The sequence below is a fragment of the Triticum aestivum genome, chromosome 6A (assembly GCF_018294505.1).
Source record: "Triticum aestivum cultivar Chinese Spring chromosome 6A, IWGSC CS RefSeq v2.1, whole genome shotgun sequence".
In the NCBI taxonomy this organism is placed as follows: Eukaryota; Viridiplantae; Streptophyta; class Magnoliopsida; order Poales; family Poaceae; genus Triticum; species Triticum aestivum.
The window spans coordinates 605,781,038-605,802,640 of NC_057809.1; positions in this window are offsets into that span (position 1 = coordinate 605,781,038).

The window sequence follows — 21,603 nt, forward strand, 5'->3', positions numbered from 1 at the left end:
TCTAAAAGTTTCCATAGCAAGGAACATAAATATGCAAATAAAAAATAAATTAGACTTTCAGTTCAATTGAAAGTCAAATTAAAAAGCATGAGAGAGTGTAACTATCATGGTGAAGTGGATGGACCATGCAATCTCTCAAAAAATTATGCATGCTACAAACGCCACAAATGCGTGACTTAGTGTGTATACTGGCCGCTGCGTGCTACAAACCCTCTCTCAAAGTTGTGCATTGCTGCATGCATCTCCTGCTTGGTGGATATTAGCAAGCATTCACGTCGAGGGCGCGTCTTTGCAGATAGTGCTTTAACATGAAGTGAAGCAACTACGTGTTTGTATGTGGTGTGAAAGTGTGTCAGAGATTGCAAACTGATGCTTATACTGTGACTAGCAGGATTGCAAATAATCCTCTGCCACTCTAGGAACTTGCGAGAATGGATAGTCCTATTGCTTCCGAGGCCCTATGGAAGGAAATAAAGTGTGTCCAAAACTCAGAAAAACATGACTAAATTGGTTATTAAATTAAAGTTACATTAGCATACACAAGTACTGAGAAAATAGTATGAAGTTATGTGTGTGTAGAGAGGGGGGGGGGGCTAGTGCCCCCGCCCCTATCATTGCCATTTAATGGTTTTACTAGTGTTGGTCTTACATGCCACAATTTTTTTATTAGTCAATGCAAGGGCCAATTTTCTCCTATTCCAATGTGCATCAAAAAGGAGGTTTTGGCAAGGCCTACAATGCTATACTTGAAAATGGAGATGAAATAATTACCAAAATGTTTAGTGATGATTCTGGAACAAGGTGTCGAGGAGCTTAGCAATGAAGTAAATTTAATTGCCAAATTGCAGCACGGGAGTCTAGTTAGAATTCTCGTCCATTGCAGTCATGAAGAGGAGAAGCTTATTGAAGGAAATATGCCCTAGAGGCAATAATAAAGTTATTATTTATTTCCTTATATCATGATAAAAGTTTATTATTCATGCTAGAATTGTATTAACCGGAAACATAATACATGTGTGAATACATAGACAAACAGAGTGTCACTAGGATGCCTCTACTTGACTAGCTCGTTAATCAAAGATGGTTATGTTTCCTGACCATGGACAAAAGAGTTGTTATTTGATTAACGGGATCACATCATTAGTCGAATGATCTGATTGACATGACCCATTCCATTAGCTTAGCACCCGATCGTTTAGTATGTTGCTATTGCTTTCTTCATGACTTATACATGTTCCTATGACTATGAGATTATGTAACTCCCGTGTGCCGGAGGAACACTTTGTGTGCTACCAAACGTCACAACGTAACTGGGTGATTATAAAGGTGCTCTACAGGTGTCTCCAAAGGTACATGTTGGGTTGACGTATTTCGAGATTAGGATTTGTCACTCCGATCGTCGGAGAGGTATCTCTGGGCCCTCTCGGTAATGCACATCACTTAAGCCTTGCAAGCATTGCAACTAATGAGTTAGTTGCGGGATGATGTATTACGGAACGAGTAAAGAGACTTGCCGGTAACGAGATTGAACTAGGTATTGGATACCGACGATCGAATCTCGGGCAAGTAACATACCGATGACAAAGGGAACAACGTATGTTGTTATGCGGTCTGACCGATAAAGATCTTCGTAGAATATGTAGGAGCCAATATGGGCATCCAGGTCCCGCTATTGGTTATTGACCGGAGACATGTCTCGGTCATGTCTACATTGTTCTCGAACCCGTAGGGTCCGCATGCTTAAGGTTTCGATGACAGTTATATTATGAGTTTATACGTTTTGATGTACCGAAGGTTGTTCGGAGTCCCGGATGTGATCATGGACATGACGAGGAGTCTCGAAATGGTCGAGACATAAAGATTGATATATTGGAAGCCTATGTTTGGATATCGGAAGTGTTCCGGGTGAAATCGGGATTTTACCGGAGTACCGGGAGGTTACCGGAACCCCCCGGGAGCTATATGGGCCTTAGTGGGCCTTAGTGGAAAAGAGAAGAGGCAGCCTGAGATGGGCCGCGCGCCCCTCCCCTCCCTTGGTCCGAATAGGACAAGGAGAGGGGGCCGGCCCCCCTTTCTCTTTTCCCCCCTCCGCGAATCCTATTCCAACTAGGATTGGGGGGGGGGGGAATCCTACTCCCAGAGGGAGTAGGACTCCTCCTGGCGCGCCTCTCCTAGGCCGGCCGCACCCCCCCTTGAGCCTTTATATACGGAGGCAGGGGCACCCCAGAGACACACAAGTTGATCCACGTGATCATATTCTTAGCCGTGTGCGGCGCCCCCTGCCACCATAGTCCTCGATAATATTGTAGCGGTGCTTAGGCGAAGCCCTGCGACAGTAGTACATCAAGATCGTCACCACGCCGTCGTGCTGACGGAACTCTTCCCCGACACTTTGCTGGATCGGAGTCCGGGGATCGTCATCGAGCTGAACGTGTGCTAGAACTCGGAGGTGCCGTAGTTTCGGTGCTTGATCGGTCGGGCCGTGGAGACGTACGACTACATCAACCAAACGCTTCCGTTGTCGATCTACAAGGGTACGTAGATCACACTCTCCCCTCTCGTTGCTATGCATCACCATGATCTTGCGTGTGCGTAGGAAATTTTTTGAAATTACTACGTTCCCCAACAGTGGCATCCGAGCCTAGGTTTTATGTGTTGATGTTATATGCACGAGTAGAACACAAGTGAGTTGTGGGCGATATAAGTCATACTGCTTACCAGCATGTCATACTTTGGTTCGGCGGTATTGTTGGACGAAGCGGCCCGGACCGACATTACGCGTACGCTTACGCGAGACCGGTTCTCCCGACGTGCTTTGCACATAGGTGGCTTGCGGGTGACAGTTTCTCCAACTTTAGTTGAACCGAGTGTGGCTACGCCCGGTCCTTGCGAAGGTTAAAACAGCACCAACTTGACAAACTATCGTTGTGGTTTTGATGCGTAGGTAAGATTGGTTCTTGCTTAAGCCCGTAGCAGCCACGTAAAACTTGCAACAACAAAGTAGAGGACGTCTAACTTGTTTTTGCAGGGCATGTTGTGATGTGATATGGTCAAGACATGATGCTGAATTTTATTGTATGAGATGATCATGTTTTGTAACCGAGTTATCGGCAACTGGCAGGAGCCATATGGTTGTCGCTTTATTGTATGCAATGCAATCGCGCTGTAATGCTTTACTTTATCACTAAGCGGTAGCGATAGTCGTGGAAGCATAAGATTGGCGAGACGACAACGATGCTACGATGGAGATCAAGGTGTCGCGCCGGTGACGATGGTGATCATGACGGTGCTTCGGAGATGGAGATCACAGGCACAAGATGATGATGGCCATATCATATCACTTATATTGATTGCATGTGATGTTTATCTTTTATGCATCTTATCTTGCTTTGATTGACGGTAGCATTATAAGATGATCTCTCACTAAATTATCAAGAAGTGTTCTCCCTGAGTATGCACCGTTGCGAAAGTTCTTCGTGCTGAGACACCACGTGATGATCGGGTGTGATAGGCTCTACGTTCAAATACAACGGGTGCAAAACAGTTGCACACGCGGAATACTCAGGTTATACTTGACGAGCCAAGCATATGCAGATATGGCCTCGGAACACGGAGACCGAAAGGTCGAGCGTGAATCATATAGTAGATATGATCAACATAGTGATGTTCACCAATGAAACTACTCCATCTCACGTGATGATCGGACATGGTTTAGTTGATTTGGATCACGTGATCACTTAGAGGATTAGAGGGATGTCTATCTAAGTGGGAGTTCTTTAAGTAATTTGATTAATTGAACTTAAATTTATCATGAACTTAGTACCTGATAGTATCTTGCTTATGTATGTTTGATTGTAGATAGATGGCCCGTGCTGTTGTTCCGTTGAATTTTAATGCGTTCCTTGAGAAAGCAAAGTTGAAAGATGATGGTAGCAATTACACGGACTGGGTCCGTAACTTGAGGATTATCCTCATTGCTGCACAGAAGAATTACGTCCTGGAAGCACCGCTGGGTGCCAGGCCTGCTGCTGGAGCAACACCAGATGTTATGAACGTCTGGCAGAGCAAAGCTGATGACTACTCGATAGTTCAGTGTGCCATGCTTTACGGCTTAGAATCGGGACTTCAACGACGTTTTGAACGTCATGGAGCATATGAGATGTTCCAGGAGTTGAAGTTAATATTTCAAGCAAATGCCCGGATTGAGAGATATGAAGTCTCCAATAAGTTCTATAGCTGCAAGATGGAGGAGAACAGTTCTGTCAGTGAGCATATACTCAAAATGTCTGGGTATAATAATCACTTGATTCAGATGGGAGTTAATCTTCCAGATGATTGCGTCATTGACAGAATTCTCCAATCACTGCCACCAAGCTACAAGAGCTTCGTGATGAACTATAATATGCAAGGGATGAATAAGACTATTCCCGAGCTCTTCGCAATGCTGAAAGCTGCGGAGGTAGAAATCAAAAAGGAGCATCAAGTGTTGATGGTCAACAAGACCACTAGTTTCAAGAAAAAGGGCAAAGGGAAGAAGAAGGGGAACTTCAAGAAGAACAACAAGCAAGTTGCTGCTCAAGAGAAGAAACCCAAGTCTGGACCTAAGCCTGAAACTGAGTGCTTCTACTGCAAGCAGACTGGTCACTGGAAGCGGAACTGCCCCAAGTATTTGGCGGATAAGAAGGATGGCAAGGTGAACAAAGGTATATGTGATATACATGTTATTGATGTGTACCTTACTAATGCTCGCAGTAGCACCTGGGTATTTGATACTGGTTCTGTTGCTAATATTTGCAACTCGAAACAGGGACTACGGATTAAGCGAAGATTGGCTAAGGACGAGGTGACGATGCGCGTGGGAAACGGTTCCAAAGTCGATGTGATCGCGGTCGGCACGCTACCTCTACATCTACCTTCGGGATTAGTATTAGACCTAAATAATTGTTATTTGGTGCCAGCGTTGAGCATGAACATTATATCTGGATCTTGTTTAATGCGAGACGGTTATTCATTTAAATCAGAGAATAATGGTTGTTCTATTTATATGAGTAATATCTTTTATGGTCATGCACCCTTGAAGAGTGGTCTATTCTTATTGAATCTCGATAGTAGTGACACACATATTCATAATGTTGAAGCCAAAAGATGCAGAGTTGATAATGATGGTGCAACTTATTTGTGGCACTGCCGTTTAGGTCATATCGGTGTAAAGCGCATGAAGAAACTCCATACTGATGGACTTTTGGAACCACTTGATTATGAATCACTTGGTACTTGCGAACCGTGCCTCATGGGCAAGATGACTAAAACACCGTTCTCCGGTACTATGGAGAGAGCAACAGATTTGTTGGAAATCATACATACAGATGTATGTGGTCCGATGAATATTGAGGCTCGTGGCGGATATCGTTATTTTCTCACCTTCACAGATGACTTAAGCAGATATGGGTATATCTACTTAATGAAACATAAGTCTGAAACATTTGAAAAGTTCAAAGAATTTCAGAGTGAAGTTGAAAATCATCGTAACAAGAAAATAAAGTTTCTACGATCTGATCGTGGAGGAGAATATTTGAGTTATGAGTTTGGTGTACATTTGAAACAATGCGGAATAGTTTCGCAACTCACGCCACCCGGAACACCACAGCGTAATGGTGTGTCCGAACGTCGTAATCGTACTTTACTAGATATGGTGCGATCTATGATGTCTCTTACTGATTTACCGCTATCGTTTTGGGGTTATGCTTTAGAGACGGCCGCATTCACGTTAAATAGGGCACCATCAAAATCCGTTGAGACGACGCCTTATGAACTATGGTTTGGCAAGAAACCAAAGTTGTCGTTTCTGAAAGTTTGGGGCTGCGATGCTTATGTGAAAAAGCTTCAACCTGATAAGCTCGAACCCAAATCGGAGAAATGTGTCTTCATAGGATATCCAAAGGAAACTATTGGATACACCTTCTATCACAGATCCGAAGGCAAGACTTTTGTTGCTAAATTCGGAAACTTTCTGGAGAAGGAGTTTCTCTCGAAAGATGTGAGTGGGAGGAAAGTAGAACTTGATGAGGTAACTGTACCTGCTCCCTTATTGGAAAGTAGTACATCACAGAAAACTGTTTCTGCGACACCTACACCAATTAGTGAGGAAGCTAATGATAATGATCATGAAACTTCAGGACAAGATACTACTGAACCTCGTAGATCAACCAGAGTGAGATCCGCGCCAGAGTGGTACGGTAATCCTGTTCTGGAAATCATGCTGCTAGATCATGATGAACCTACGAACTATGAAGAAGCGATGGTGAGCCCAGATTCCGCAAAATGGCTTGAAGCCATGAAATCTGAGATGGGATCCATGTATGAGAACAAAGTATGGACTTTGGTTGACTTGCCCGATGATCGGCAAGCAATTGAGAATAAATGGATCTTCAAGAAGAAGACTGACGCTGACGGTAATATTACTGTCTACAAAGCTCGACTTGTCGCAAAAGGTTTTCGACAAGTTCAAGGGGTTGACTACGATGAGACCTTCTCACCCGTAGCGATGCTTAAGTCTGTCCGAATCATGTTAGCAATTGCCGCATTTTATGATTATGAAATTTGGCAGATGGATGTCAAAACTGCATTCCTGAATGGATTTCTGGAAGAAGAGTTGTATATGATGCAACCGGAAGGTTTTGTCGATCCAAAGGGAGCTAACAAAGTGTGCAAGCTCCAGCGATCCATTTATGGACTGGTGCAAGCCTCTCGGAGTTGGAATAAACGCTTTGATAGTGTGATCAAAGCATTTGGTTTTATACAGACTTTCGGAGAAGCCTGTATTTACAAGAAAGTGAGTGGGAGCTCTGTAGCATTTCTGATATTATATGTGGATGACATATTACTGATTGGAAATGATATAGAATTTCTGGATAGCATAAAGGGATACTTGAATAAGAGTTTTTCAATGAAAGACCTCGGTGAAGCTGCTTACATATTAGGCATAAAGATCTATAGAGATAGATCAAGACGCTTAATTGGACTTTCACAAAGCACATACCTTGACAAGATTTTGAAGAAGTTCAAAATGGATCAAGCAAAGAAAGGGTTCTTGCCTGTGTTACAAGGTGTGAAGTTGAGTCAGACTCAATGCCCGACCACTGCAGAAGATAGAGAGAAAATGAAAGATGTTCCCTATGCTTCAGCCATAGGCTCTATCATGTATGCAATGCTGTGTACCAGACCTGATGTGTGCCTTGCTATAAGTCTAGCAGGGAGGTACCAAAGTAATCCAGGAGTGGATCACTGGACAGCGGTCAAGAACATCCTGAAATACCTGAAAAGGACTAAGGATATGTTTCTCGTATATGGAGGTGACAAAGAGCTCATCGTAAACGGTTACGTTGATGCAAGCTTTGACACTGATCCGGACGATTCTAAATCGCAAACCGGATACGTGTTTACATTAAACGGTGGAGCTGTCAGTTGGTGCAGTTCTAAACAAAGCGTCGTGGCGGGATCTACATGTGAAGCGGAGTACATAGCTGCTTCGGAAGCAGCAAACGAAGGAGTCTGGATGAAGGAGTTCATATCCGATCTAGGTGTCATACCTAGTGCATCGGGTCCAATGAAAATCTTTTGTGACAATACTGGTGCAATTGCCTTGGCAAAGGAATCCAGATTTCACAAGAGAACCAAACACATCAAGAGACGCTTCAATTCCATCCGGGATCTAGTCCAGGTGGGAGACATAGAGATTTGCAAGATACATACGGAGCTGAATGTAGCAGACCCGTTGACTAAGCCTCTTCCACGAGCAAAACATGATCAGCACCAAAGCTCCATGGGTGTTAGAATCATTACTGTGTAATCTAGATTATTGACTCTAGTGCAAGTGGGAGACTGAAGGAAATATGCCCTAGAGGCAATAATAAAGTTATTATTTATTTCCTTATATCATGATAAAAGTTTATTATTCATGCTAGAATTGTATTAACCGGAAACATAATACATGTGTGAATACATAGACAAACAGAGTGTCACTAGTATGCCTCTACTTGACTAGCTCGTTAATCAAAGATGGTTATGTTTCCTAACCATGGACAAAGAGTTGTCATTTGATTAACGGGATCACATCATTAGTTGAATGATCTGATTGACATGACCCATTCCATTAGCTTAGCACCCGATCGTTTAGTATGTTGCTATTGCTTTCTTCATGACTTATACATGTTCCTATGACTATGAGATTATGTAACTCCCGTGTGCCGGAGGAACACTTTGTGTGCTACCAAACGTCACAACGTAACTGGGTGATTATAAAGGTGCTCTACAGGTGTCTCCAAAGGTACATGTTGGGTTGACGTATTTCGAGATTAGGATTTGTCACTCCGATCGTCGGAGAGGTATCTCTGGGCCCTCTCGGTAATGCACATCACTTAAGCCTTGCAAGCATTGCAACTAATGAGTTAGTTGCGGGATGATGTATTACGGAACGAGTAAAGAGACTTGCCGGTAACGAGATTGAACTAGGTATTGGATACCGACGATCGAATCTCGGGCAAGTAACATACCGATGACAAAGGGAACAACGTATGTTGTTATGCGGTCTGACCGATAAAGATCTTCGTAGAATATGTAGGAGCCAATATGGGCATCCAGGTCCCGCTATTGGTTATTGACCGGAGACATGTCTCGGTCATGTCTACATTGTTCTCGAACCCGTAGGGTCCGCACGCTTAAGGTTTCGATGACAGTTATATTATGAGTTTATACGTTTTGATGTACCGAAGGTTGTTCGGAGTCCCGGATGTGATCGCGGACATGACGAAGAGTCTCGAATTGGTCGAGACATAAAGATTGATATATTGGAAGCCTATGTTTGGATATCGGAAGTGTTCCGGGTGAAATCGGGATTTTACCGGAGTACCGGGAGGTTACCGGAACCCCCCGGGAGCTATATGGGCCTTAGTGGGCCTTAGTGGAAAAGAGAAGAGGCAGCCTGAGATGGGCCGCGCGCCCCTCCCCTCCCTTGGTCCGAATAGGACAAGGAGAGGGGGCCGGCCCACCTTTCTCTTTTCCCCCCTCTGCGAATCCTATTCCAACTAGGATTGGGGGGGGGGATCCTACTCCCGGAGGGAGTAGGACTCCTCTGGCGCCCTGGCCCACCCCCCCTTGAGCCTTTATATACGGAGGCAGGGGCACCCCAGAGACACACAAGTTGATCCACGTGATCATATTCTTAGCCGTGTGCGGCGCCCCCTGCCACCATAGTCCTCGATAATATTGTAGCGGTGCTTAGGCGAAGCCCTGCGACAATAGTACATCAAGATCGTCACCACGCCGTCGTGCTGACGGAACTCTTCCCCGACACTTTGCTGGATCGGAGTCCGGGGATCGTCATCGAGCTGAACATGTGCTAGAACTCGGAGGTGCCGTAGTTTCGGTGCTTGATCGGTCGGGCCGTGGAGACGTACGACTACATCAACCAAACGCTTCCGTTGTCGATCTACAAGGGTACGTAGATCACACTCTCCCCTCTCGTTGCTATGCATCACCATGATCTTGCGTGTGCGTAGGATTTTTTTTGAAATTATTACGTTCCCCAAAAATGGTATCAGAGCCAAGGTTTTATGTGTTGATGTTATATGCACGAGTAGAACACAAGTGAGTTGTGGGCGATATAAGTCATACTGCTTACGAGCATGTCATACTTTGGTTCGGCGGTATTGTTGGACAAAGCGGCCCGGACCGACATTACACGTACGCTTACGCGAGACCGGTTCTCCCGACGTGCTTTGCACATAGGTGGCTTGCGGGTGACAGTTTCTCCAACTTTAGTTGAACCGAGTGTGGCTACACCCGGTCCTTGCGAAGGTTAAAACAGCACCAACTTGACAAACTATCGTTGTGGTTTTGATGCGTAGGTAAGATTGGTTCTTGCTTAAGCCCGTAGCAGCCACGTAAAACTTGCAACAACAAAGTAGAGGACGTCTAACTTGTTTTTGCAGGGCATGTTGTGATGTGATATGGTCAAGACATGATGCTGAATTTTATTGTATGAGATGATCATGTTTTGTAAACGAGTTATCGGCAACTGGCAGAAGCCATATGATTGTCGCTTTATTGTATGCAATGCAATCGCGCTGTAATGCTTTACTTTATCACTAAGCGGTAGCGATAGTCGTGGAAGCATAAGATTGGCGAGACGACAACGATGCTACGATGGAGATCAAGGTGTCGCGCCGGTGACGATGGTGATCATGACGGTGCTTCGGAGATGGAGATCACAGGCACAATATGATGATGACCATATCATATCACTTATATTGATTGCATGTGATGTTTATCTTTTATGCATCTTATCTTACTTTGATTGACGGTTGTATTATAAGATGATCTCTCACTAAATTATCAAGAAGTGTTCTCCCTGAGTATGCACCGTTGCGAAAGTTCTTCGTGCTGAGACACCACGTGATGATCGGGTGTGATAGGCTCTACGTTCAAATACAACGGGTGCAAAACAGTTGCACACGCGGAATACTCAGGTTATACTTGACGAGCCAAGCATATGCAGATATGGCCTCGGAACACGGAGACCGAAAGGTCGAGCGTGAATCATATAGTAGATATGATCAACATAGTGATGTTCACCAATGAAACTACTCCATCTCACGTGATGATCGGACATGGTTTAGTTGATTTGGATCACGTGATCACTTAGAGGATTAGAGGGATGTCTATCTAAGTGGGAGTTCTTTAAGTAATTTGATTAATTGAACTTAAATTTATCATGAACTTAGTACCTGATAGTATCTTGCTTATGTATGTTTGATTGTAGATAGATGGCCCGTGCTGTTGTTCCGTTGAATTTTAATGCGTTCCTTGAGAAAGCAAAGTTGAAAGATGATGGTAGCAATTACACGGACTGGGTCCGTAACTTGAGGATTATCCTCATTGCTGCACAGAAGAATTACGTCCTGGAAGCACCGCTGGGTGCCAGGCCTGCTGCTGGAGCAACACCAGATGTTATGAACGTCTGGCAGAGCAAAGCTGATGACTACTCGATAGTTCAGTGTGCCATGCTTTACGGCTTAGAATCGGGACTTCAACGACGTTTTGAACGTCATGGAGCATATGAGATGTTCCAGGAGTTGAAGTTAATATTTCAAGCAAATGCCCGGATTGAGAGATATGAAGTCTCCAATAAGTTCTATAGCTGCAAGATGGAGGAGAACAGTTCTGTCAGTGAGCATATACTCAAAATGTCTGGGTATAATAATCACTTGATTCAGATGGGAGTTAATCTTCCAGATGATTGCGTCATTGACAGAATTCTCCAATCACTGCCACCAAGCTACAAGAGCTTCGTGATGAACTATAATATGCAAGGGATGAATAAGACTATTCCCGAGCTCTTCGCAATGCTGAAAGCTGCGGAGGTAGAAATCAAAAAGGAGCATCAAGTGTTGATGGTCAACAAGACCACTAGTTTCAAGAAAAAGGGCAAAGGGAAGAAGAAGGGGAACTTCAAGAAGAACAGCAAGCAAGTTGCTGCTCAAGAGAAGAAACCCAAGTCTGGACCTAAGCCTGAAACTGAGTGCTTCTACTGCAAGCAGACTGGTCACTGGAAGCGGAACTGCCCCAAGTATTTGGCGGATAAGAAGGATGGCAAGGTGAACAAAGGTATATGTGATATACATGTTATTGATGTGTACCTTACTAATGCTCGCAGTAGCACCTGGGTATTTGATACTGGTTCTGTTGCTAATATTTGCAACTCGAAACAGGGACTACGGATTAAGCGAAGATTGGCTAAGGACGAGGTGACGATGCGCGTGGGAAACGGTTCCAAAGTCGATGTGATCGCGGTCGGCACGCTACCTCTACATCTACCTTCGGGATTAGTATTAGACCTAAATAATTGTTATTTGGTGCCAGCGTTGAGCATGAACATTATATCTGGATCTTGTTTAATGCGAGACGGTTATTCATTTAAATCAGAGAATAATGGTTGTTCTATTTATATGAGTAATATCTTTTATGGTCATGCACCCTTGAAGAGTGGTCTATTCTTATTGAATCTCGATAGTAGTGACACACATATTCATAATGTTGAAGCCAAAAGATGCAGAGTTGATAATGATGGTGCAACTTATTTGTGGCACTGCCGTTTAGGTCATATCGGTGTAAAGCGCATGAAGAAACTCCATACTGATGGACTTTTGGAACCACTTGATTATGAATCACTTGGTACTTGCGAACCGTGCCTCATGGGCAAGATGACTAAAACACCGTTCTCCGGTACTATGGAGAGAGCAACAGATTTGTTGGAAATCATACATACAGATGTATGTGGTCCGATGAATATTGAGGCTCGTGGCGGATATCGTTATTTTCTCACCTTCACAGATGACTTAAGCAGATATGGGTATATCTACTTAATGAAACATAAGTCTGAAACATTTGAAAAGTTCAAAGAATTTCAGAGTGAAGTTGAAAATCATCGTAACAAGAAAATAAAGTTTCTACGATCTGATCGTGGAGGAGAATATTTGAGTTATGAGTTTGGTGTACATTTGAAACAATGCGGAATAGTTTCGCAACTCACGCCACCCGGAACACCACAGCGTAATGGTGTGTCCGAACGTCGTAATCGTACTTTACTAGATATGGTGCGATCTATGATGTCTCTTACTGATTTACCGCTATCGTTTTGGGGTTATGCTTTAGAGACGGCCGCATTCACGTTAAATAGGGCACCATCAAAATCCGTTGAGACGACGCCTTATGAACTATGGTTTGGCAAGAAACCAAAGTTGTCGTTTCTGAAAGTTTGGGGCTGCGATGCTTATGTGAAAAAGCTTCAACCTGATAAGCTCGAACCCAAATCGGAGAAATGTGTCTTCATAGGATATCCAAAGGAAACTATTGGATACACCTTCTATCACAGATCCGAAGGCAAGACTTTTGTTGCTAAATTCGGAAACTTTCTGGAGAAGGAGTTTCTCTCGAAAGATGTGAGTGGGAGGAAAGTAGAACTTGATGAGGTAACTGTACCTGCTCCCTTATTGGAAAGTAGTACATCACAGAAAACTGTTTCTGCGACACCTACACCAATTAGTGAGGAAGCTAATGATAATGATCATGAAACTTCAGGACAAGATACTACTGAACCTCGTAGATCAACCAGAGTGAGATCCGCGCCAGAGTGGTACGGTAATCCTGTTCTGGAAATCATGCTGCTAGATCATGATGAACCTACGAACTATGAAGAAGCGATGGTGAGCCCAGATTCCGCAAAATGGCTTGAAGCCATGAAATCTGAGATGGGATCCATGTATGAGAACAAAGTATGGACTTTGGTTGACTTGCCCGATGATCGGCAAGCAATTGAGAATAAATGGATCTTCAAGAAGAAGACTGACGCTGACGGTAATATTACTGTCTACAAAGCTCGACTTGTCGCAAAAGGTTTTCGACAAGTTCAAGGGGTTGACTACGATGAGACCTTCTCACCCGTAGCGATGCTTAAGTCTGTCCGAATCATGTTAGCAATTGCCGCATTTTATGATTATGAAATTTGGCAGATGGATGTCAAAACTGCATTCCTGAATGGATTTCTGGAAGAAGAGTTGTATATGATGCAACCGGAAGGTTTTGTCGATCCAAAGGGAGCTAACAAAGTGTGCAAGCTCCAGCGATCCATTTATGGACTGGTGCAAGCCTCTCGGAGTTGGAATAAACGCTTTGATAGTGTGATCAAAGCATTTGGTTTTATACAGACTTTCGGAGAAGCCTGTATTTACAAGAAAGTGAGTGGGAGCTCTGTAGCATTTCTGATATTATATGTGGATGACATATTACTGATTGGAAATGATATAGAATTTCTGGATAGCATAAAGGGATACTTGAATAAGAGTTTTTCAATGAAAGACCTCGGTGAAGCTGCTTACATATTAGGCATAAAGATCTATAGAGATAGATCAAGACGCTTAATTGGACTTTCACAAAGCACATACCTTGACAAGATTTTGAAGAAGTTCAAAATGGATCAAGCAAAGAAAGGGTTCTTGCCTGTGTTACAAGGTGTGAAGTTGAGTCAGACTCAATGCCCGAACACTGCAGAAGATAGAGAGAAAATGAAAGATGTTCCCTATGCTTCAGCCATAGGCTCTATCATGTATGCAATGCTGTGTACCAGACCTGATGTGTGCCTTGCTATAAGTCTAGCAGGGAGGTACCAAAGTAATCCAGGAGTGGATCACTGGACAGCGGTCAAGAACATCCTGAAATACCTGAAAAGGACTAAGGATATGTTTCTCGTATATGGAGGTGACAAAGAGCTCATCGTAAACGGTTACGGTGATGCAAGCTTTGACACTGATCCGGACGATTCTAAATCGCAAACCGGATACGTGTTTACATTAAACGGTGGAGCTGTCAGTTGGCGCAGTTCTAAACAAAGCGTCGTGGCGGGATCTACATCTGAAGCGGAATACATAGCTGCTTCGGAAGCAGCAAACGAAGGAGTCTGGATGAAGGAGTTCATATCCGATCTAGGTGTCATACCTAGTGCATCGGGTCCAATGAAAATCTTTTGTGACAATACTGGTGCAATTGCCTTGGCAAAGGAATCCAGATTTCACAAGAGAACCAAACACATCAAGAGACGCTTCAATTCCATTCGGGATCTAGACCAGGTGGGAGACATAGAGATTTGCAAGATACATACGGAGCTGAATGTAGCAGACCCGTTGACTAAGCCTCTTCCACGGGCAAAACATGATCAGCACCAAAGCTCCATGGGTGTTAGAATCATTACTGTGTAATCTAGATTATTGACTCTAGTGCAAGTGGGAGACTGAAGGAAATATGCCCTAGAGGCAATAATAAAGTTATTATTTATTTCCTTATATCATGATAAAAGTTTATTATTCATGCTAGAATTGTATTAACCGGAAACATAATACATGTGTGAATACATAGACAAACAGAGTGTCACTAGTATGCCTCTACTTGACTAGCTCGTTAATCAAAGATGGTTATGTTTCCTGACCATGGACAAAAGAGTTGTTATTTGATTAACGGGATCACATCATTAGTCGAATGATCTGATTGACATGACCCATTCCATTAGTTTAGCACCCGATCGTTTAGTATGTTGCTATTGCTTTCTTCATGACTTATACATGTTCCTATGACTATGAGATTATGTAACTCCCGTGTGCCGGAGGAACACTTTGTGTGCTACCAAACGTCACAACGTAACTGGGTGATTATAAAGGTGCTCTACAGGTGTCTCCAAAGGTACATGTTGGGTTGACGTATTTCGAGATTAGGATTTGTCACTCCGATCGTCGGAGAGGTATCTCTGGGCCCTCTTGGTAATGCACATCACTTAAGCCTTGCAAGCATTGCAACTAATGAGTTAGTTGCGGGATGATGTATTACGGAACGAGTAAAGAGACTTGCCGGTAACGAGATTGAACTAGGTATTGGATACCGACGATCGAATCTCGGGCAAGTAACATACCGATGACAAAGGGAACAACGTATGTTGTTATGCGGTCTGACCGATAAAGATCTTCGTTGAATATGTAGGAGCCAATATGGGCATCCAGGTCCCGCTATTGGTTATTGACCGGAGACATGTCTCGGTCATGTCTACATTGTTCTCGAACTCGTAGGGTCCGCACGCTTAAGGTTTCGATGACAGTTATATTATGAGTTTATACGTTTTGATGTACCGAAGGTTGTTCGGAGTCCCGGATGTGATCGCGGACATGACGAAGAGTCTCGAAATGGTCGAGACATAAAGATTGATATATTGGAAGCCTATGTTTGGATACCGGAAGTGTTCCGGGTGAAATCGGGATTTTACCGGAGTACCGGGAGGTTACCGGAACCCCCCGGGAGCTATATGGGCCTTAGTGGGCCTTAGTGGAAAAGAGAAGAGGCAGCCTGAGATGGGCCACGCGCCCCTCCCCTCCCTTGGTCCGAATAGGACAAGGAGAGGGGGCCGGCCCCCCTTTATCTTTTCCCCCCTCTGCGAATCCTATTCCAACTAGGATTGGGGGGGGGGGATCCTACTCCCGGAGGGAGTAGGACTCCTCGGCTGCACCCCCCCTCGAGCCTTTATATACGGAGGCAGGGGCACCCCAGAGACACACAAGTTGATCCACGTGATCATATTCTTAGCCGTGTGCGGCGCCCCCTGCCACCATAGTCCTCGATAATATTGTAGCGGTGCTTAGGCGAAGCCCTGCGACAGTAGTACATCAAGATCGTCACCACGCCGTCGTGCTGACGGAACTCTTCCCCGACACTTTGCTGGATCGGAGTCCGGGGATCGTCATCGAGCTGAACATGTGCTAGAACTCGGAGGTGCCGTAGTTTCGGTGCTTGATCGGCCGGGCCGTGGAGACGTACGACTACATCAACCAAACGCTTCCGTTGTCGATCTACAAGGGTACGTAGATCACACTCTCCCCTCTCGTTGCTATGCATCACCATGATCTTGCGTGTGCGTAGGATTTTTTTTGAAATTATTACGTTCCCCAAAACTTATCGTATATTAATACATGCCGACGATAGCATGCTCTGGTGAAATGATTGAAATAGCGGTTACATGTCACCTGAATATGTGGTGGGAGGTGAAAAAAAATTGTTGTAAAATTGGACATCTATAGCTTCAATACCTTTCTGTGAGATCATAAAATTTCATCAATCCAATAAAATATCGTCACTTGAGTTGGTGATTCTATTGGATCGTACTTGGGAACTTTGGAAAGATGGAAAACCAACCAAATTTGTGGACCGTTTGTTACATTGTATTATATCTAATATGGGATCAAGTTATCTTTGAGATCTCTGTGAATTATCTTCAATATTTAATATGGATCTTGGTGGGGTCGATGAGAATAAGACATAAGCCCCCTCCCCTCAAAAGCATACACCAACTTATTCGTTCAAGAATGTCGATCCCAGTGTAACCCATATGTCTTTTGCTCTCTAGCATTAAAATAAGTTAAACGATTCTTGTCTATCAGTTGGTTGTAGTGCTTTGTTCGGTCACACGCCTTGCCATAGTGCATTTGCTGCATTAATGTAATTACGTACATGAGATATGGATAGAGAAATTCTGCCAACTCTTAGAGAGGCACACATCTATCAGTAGCAATGGATTCTAGAGGGCTTGCACACCACGGTGTTGATGTTGTTCTTGTCTCATAGTAGCAAGTTTCAGAAATGCTCTGGTCTAGAGTTAGCACGTGCCTAACCGAAACATCACAACTATACATCTCTAGACAAAGACTACTAAATCCATTCAACCTTCATAGTCTTTGGAAACAAAACTATTTCACCAAAATTAAGCCTTGATAGGTCAAGTTGGTCGGCATGAAGAAATTCAACAAATCAATAATGTCAAACTTGACGACATCCTAAAAGTTCCGATAGAGCTCCGCGGGGAAGCTATTGGGGCCCGAAGCTTTGTTGTCTTCCATTTGGAACACTGCAGCTCTCACTTCCTCTTCCTTGAATGGTGTTGTGACGATATAATTTTGTTCTCCCGTGAGTTATGGGATATTATCCATTTGGGCCTCGTCGAGGGTTAAACTACCTGTAACCTGTCTTAATAGAAATGATAGACTCCTCATACCAACAATGAATTCCTTCTTTACCACGAGCCCATTCACAAAGAACCTCAAAGTGTTGATCTATGGGGAAAGTCTAGATCCCGCCAGGCATAACGGTTTGGAACCGGTGGTTGCGGCCGGGGCGGTACACTACGCTCATCCGGAGCCCCGAACATAGACTTGTAGTATCTGTTTATATAATATTTCAGCTCTTACTGTCCTTCAATCTGTCCCTCATCTCCTTGGAGACTAAAAATACACTTTTATCTATGTCGCTCATTGGCGACCATGTGGAAATATTGTGGGCTGTTTAATTTCTCCCTCCAAGATAAACCTGGATTTGGATCTTTGGTACCACTTGATTTTCTCTTCTGGCAAGAGGTGTGCTATCCGCTCATTGAATTGAATTTTCATATCAATCTCATGTTCATGCAATGTGCGAGTCTCTCCCATTTGTTGAGGTCATCAATAATAGTGGTCAGGCTTTGCTTTTCTTTTTTGTATATGTCGCTGATGTGTTTCGTCCATCCCGTAAAGAATCGCCTTGTGGCATCGATAATAAAATTCCATCTCTGTATCGGCATTCGACCACCGGTGGGCCTTTCCAAACATTCTTGATGATGTCTGCAAAGCCTTCCCGCTGTAAGCATCCCAATTTGAATTTGAATGGGTGGCGTACGGTGGAGGATACTGGAGAGTTAGAATCAAGAATGATCGATGCATGGTCCACCAGTATCTCGATGTGCTCAAGGGCACACAAGGCTACCATAGGAAATTTTAGCTCACATTTGGCGTCCATGAGTACTCAATCGAGTTTTTTATATGTTAGCATCCGACAATTATTAACCCATGTGAAATGCTGCCCCGACATACTAGCTTCTATAAGTTCATACTGTCGATCACACCGTTGAATAATAAAGGCCAATGTGTGTCAAAATGATCATCATTCTTCTCTTCCTAGCACCTCACGATATTAAAGCTCCCACCCCCTAAGCGTTGAATAATAAAGGCCAATGTGTGTTTTTCTCTACCTAGTATCTTATGATATTAACACCCCCATCCCCCCCCCCCCCCCCCACACACACACAGTGTTGAATAATAAAGGTCGATGTGTGTTAAAACAGTCATCATTCTTCTCTTCCTAGTACCCCTCGGGATATTAAAGCCCCCCCCCTCCCCCCCCCTCCCCCTCTTCATAGTACCTCAGGATATTAAAGCCCCCCCTCCCCCACACACACAAATATGCATGGGACGTGAGTTACCCGTTGCCAGATTGACCAATTCATGTAGGAAAGCATATTTATTCTCATCTTGGGTACCCTTGTAAACTGCAACTAGGTTCCATATGAAATTGCTTGCTCTATTTCGTAACTGAAACTTTTATATGAAATTTATCAACCGAAAAAGCTCACAAGTCCACGGTCATCATGGTGGAGTTGCAGAAACTAGCTTAGTTAGTATAATCTCTCGTTGGATTGGAGGATGACATTGTTAATTAATTTAATAGTTTAAAAGGACTGAATTTAGCTTAGTTATAGTATCATGTCTCTCTTGGCGCGCGCGTGCATACACACACGCACACACACAAAAGCATATCATTTCTCTCAATATTTGGACGGGAGGATGATAATGCCATTACTTTAAAAGATTGATATTGTTTTAGACGGCACATCCAACTAGACAAAAGTGGAGCGGGATTGATAAAGTAATAAACATGACCTCAATGCTTGTGGTAACAACTAACATGAATGAATGGTGTTTTTTGGACCATGAGAGGCTCAGCACCGCCCTCTGCTATCAGCAGAGGGCGGTGCTGAGCCTCTCATGGTCCAAAAAGTTTAAGGCTACAAAGTACTGGAGTATTTAAGATCGCCACGATTCTTCATTTTCTAAACTGAGGCGGCATTGAAGCCACAATAGCAACATAGCCCAATCAGTTCGCACCCATGAGTTTAATTTTGTTTTCAGATATAGTCCACATTCCACTCACATAAGTTGTCAACAAGTCAAAAAGGTGCCATTAGTTGGTTTTTTTTCACACCCATTAGCTTAATTTTGTTTCTAGATATAATCCACTATCAAGATTTCACTGAAGTCGCGAACAAGTCAAAAAGGTGCCACTACTGATGCATGCTGTTATCCATGATATTGACGACCACGCATGCTATTAGCCATGATGTCGAAGGCCAAAGCAAGCTACGTACCACTAACTACTCCCTCCGTTTCGAATTACTTGTCGCAGGTATGGATGTATCTAGATGTATTTTAGTTCTAGATACATCCATTTCTACGACGAGTAATTTAGAATGGAGGGAGTAGTGAACAAGTAGGCAACGACCTCGAGTAATTAAGTGTCTCTTCTGACTCCAATGTTATTGTCAAGGTCGTGCATGGCAGCATATGGTAAAGCAGTTCCTTCCACCTATACCTCCCGTATGGAGGTGGTCATGGCTGTTGAAGCTCGCCATCTATGGATGGCTGCCCATTACTATTTAGCTCTTGATGAGCCTTTTTATGTTCTTTGTTTGAGATAGGAAGACTTGTATAAGACCCTTTGCTTATTAATAATCATGGTCGTATGCATCGTTCTGATGTAGAGGCCGGGGCGAACCCCCTTTTTGAAAAAAAATGGATGGCTGCCCGACGAGGAGACACATCGGCTTGACGTGTACCACCTCGGCTTGACGTGTTACACACGGTGTCTTGAGGTTCAGATCAACTAATATGATAGTGCCTGCAGATTTGCACTCTGAAAAAAACAGAGTATGTGTACCGCTGGCACTGAAGGAGTTTACCGTCCGGGGCTACCAAGTGAACTTCTGGCTACCAAAAGAGAAATCGTGATCTTGAGCGGTACACGGCCATGATGTTTGTTGTATTTTCTCTTTGCTATGTCCAGCTATGGTCCAGAATAGCAATAAAGTCAAATTGAATCATTCTTGCCGACCTTTCTTTTGGATTTATTGCCATAGGTACTGTTTGAGAGCGACGATGTGCGATGAACGCTCGAATGTAACTAACATCAGTTCTATCCTCACATGGTTGAAGTAGATGCTGCTGCTGGATGGAATGCTTCTGAGGCGCCATAACCCTTCTATCAAGAATAGAATAATCGAGAGCATTGACTGACTGCATCAATCAGGCTGCCGCAAACTTTATTGTGAGTTTTATGGCAAAGACGGTGGCTTCGAATTCGGGCGGACACCAAAGTAGTTTGAGCAGAGTGGAAGTCTGACATTTATAAAAGTTTGAAGAGTATACTTCTGTTTTCTGTCTACAGCGAATCATTGTAGCTTTAGCATAGTGAACTTCTGTTTTTATATGGAGAACTGCTCGAGCTCCAAGATTGTCTTTCGTTCTGAAAAGAAAAATTATACAATGATCCATTCTATTCCCTTCATCTCAAAATGTAAGATCATTTTTGACACGGAGTAGTTGTTAGCAGTAAACTAATGTTTTTAGCTAAAGTGTGTTTCTCTAATGCTTTTTGTTTTTGTTACAGTGAACTGTTGCAGGTTTAACAGAGTGAATTTTTTATTTTTATATGACAAACTACAAAAATTTGAAGATTGAACTTATGTTTCCTATTTTTATGCAATGGCTGATGTAGTTATTGCATGATGAACTTTCTATGTACTGCCAGGCTACCGGCATGAGTTTAACATGTTTCTCGGAATAAACAGTGCGTTTTTGGTGTATTTATAATAAACACCCCTTTTCATTCCATTTCACCGCCTTTTACGAAGAAAGCAAATCAGTCGCATACGCCTACAACAACTCGGTTTAGTCCAACAAAATATAAATGCAAATTTACAGCTTGACGAAAAATCTCATTAAATCCGCTAGTCTTCGATCTTAGAAAACAAAACGCTGTAACTAGTTGTCCAATTGAAGAGAAGTTGGTTTTTCTCCACTACACATTTCTTCTTCTTTTTGCTGGGGCCCACCACACATTTCGTCCTTATAGTCTCATAGACTGCTTATG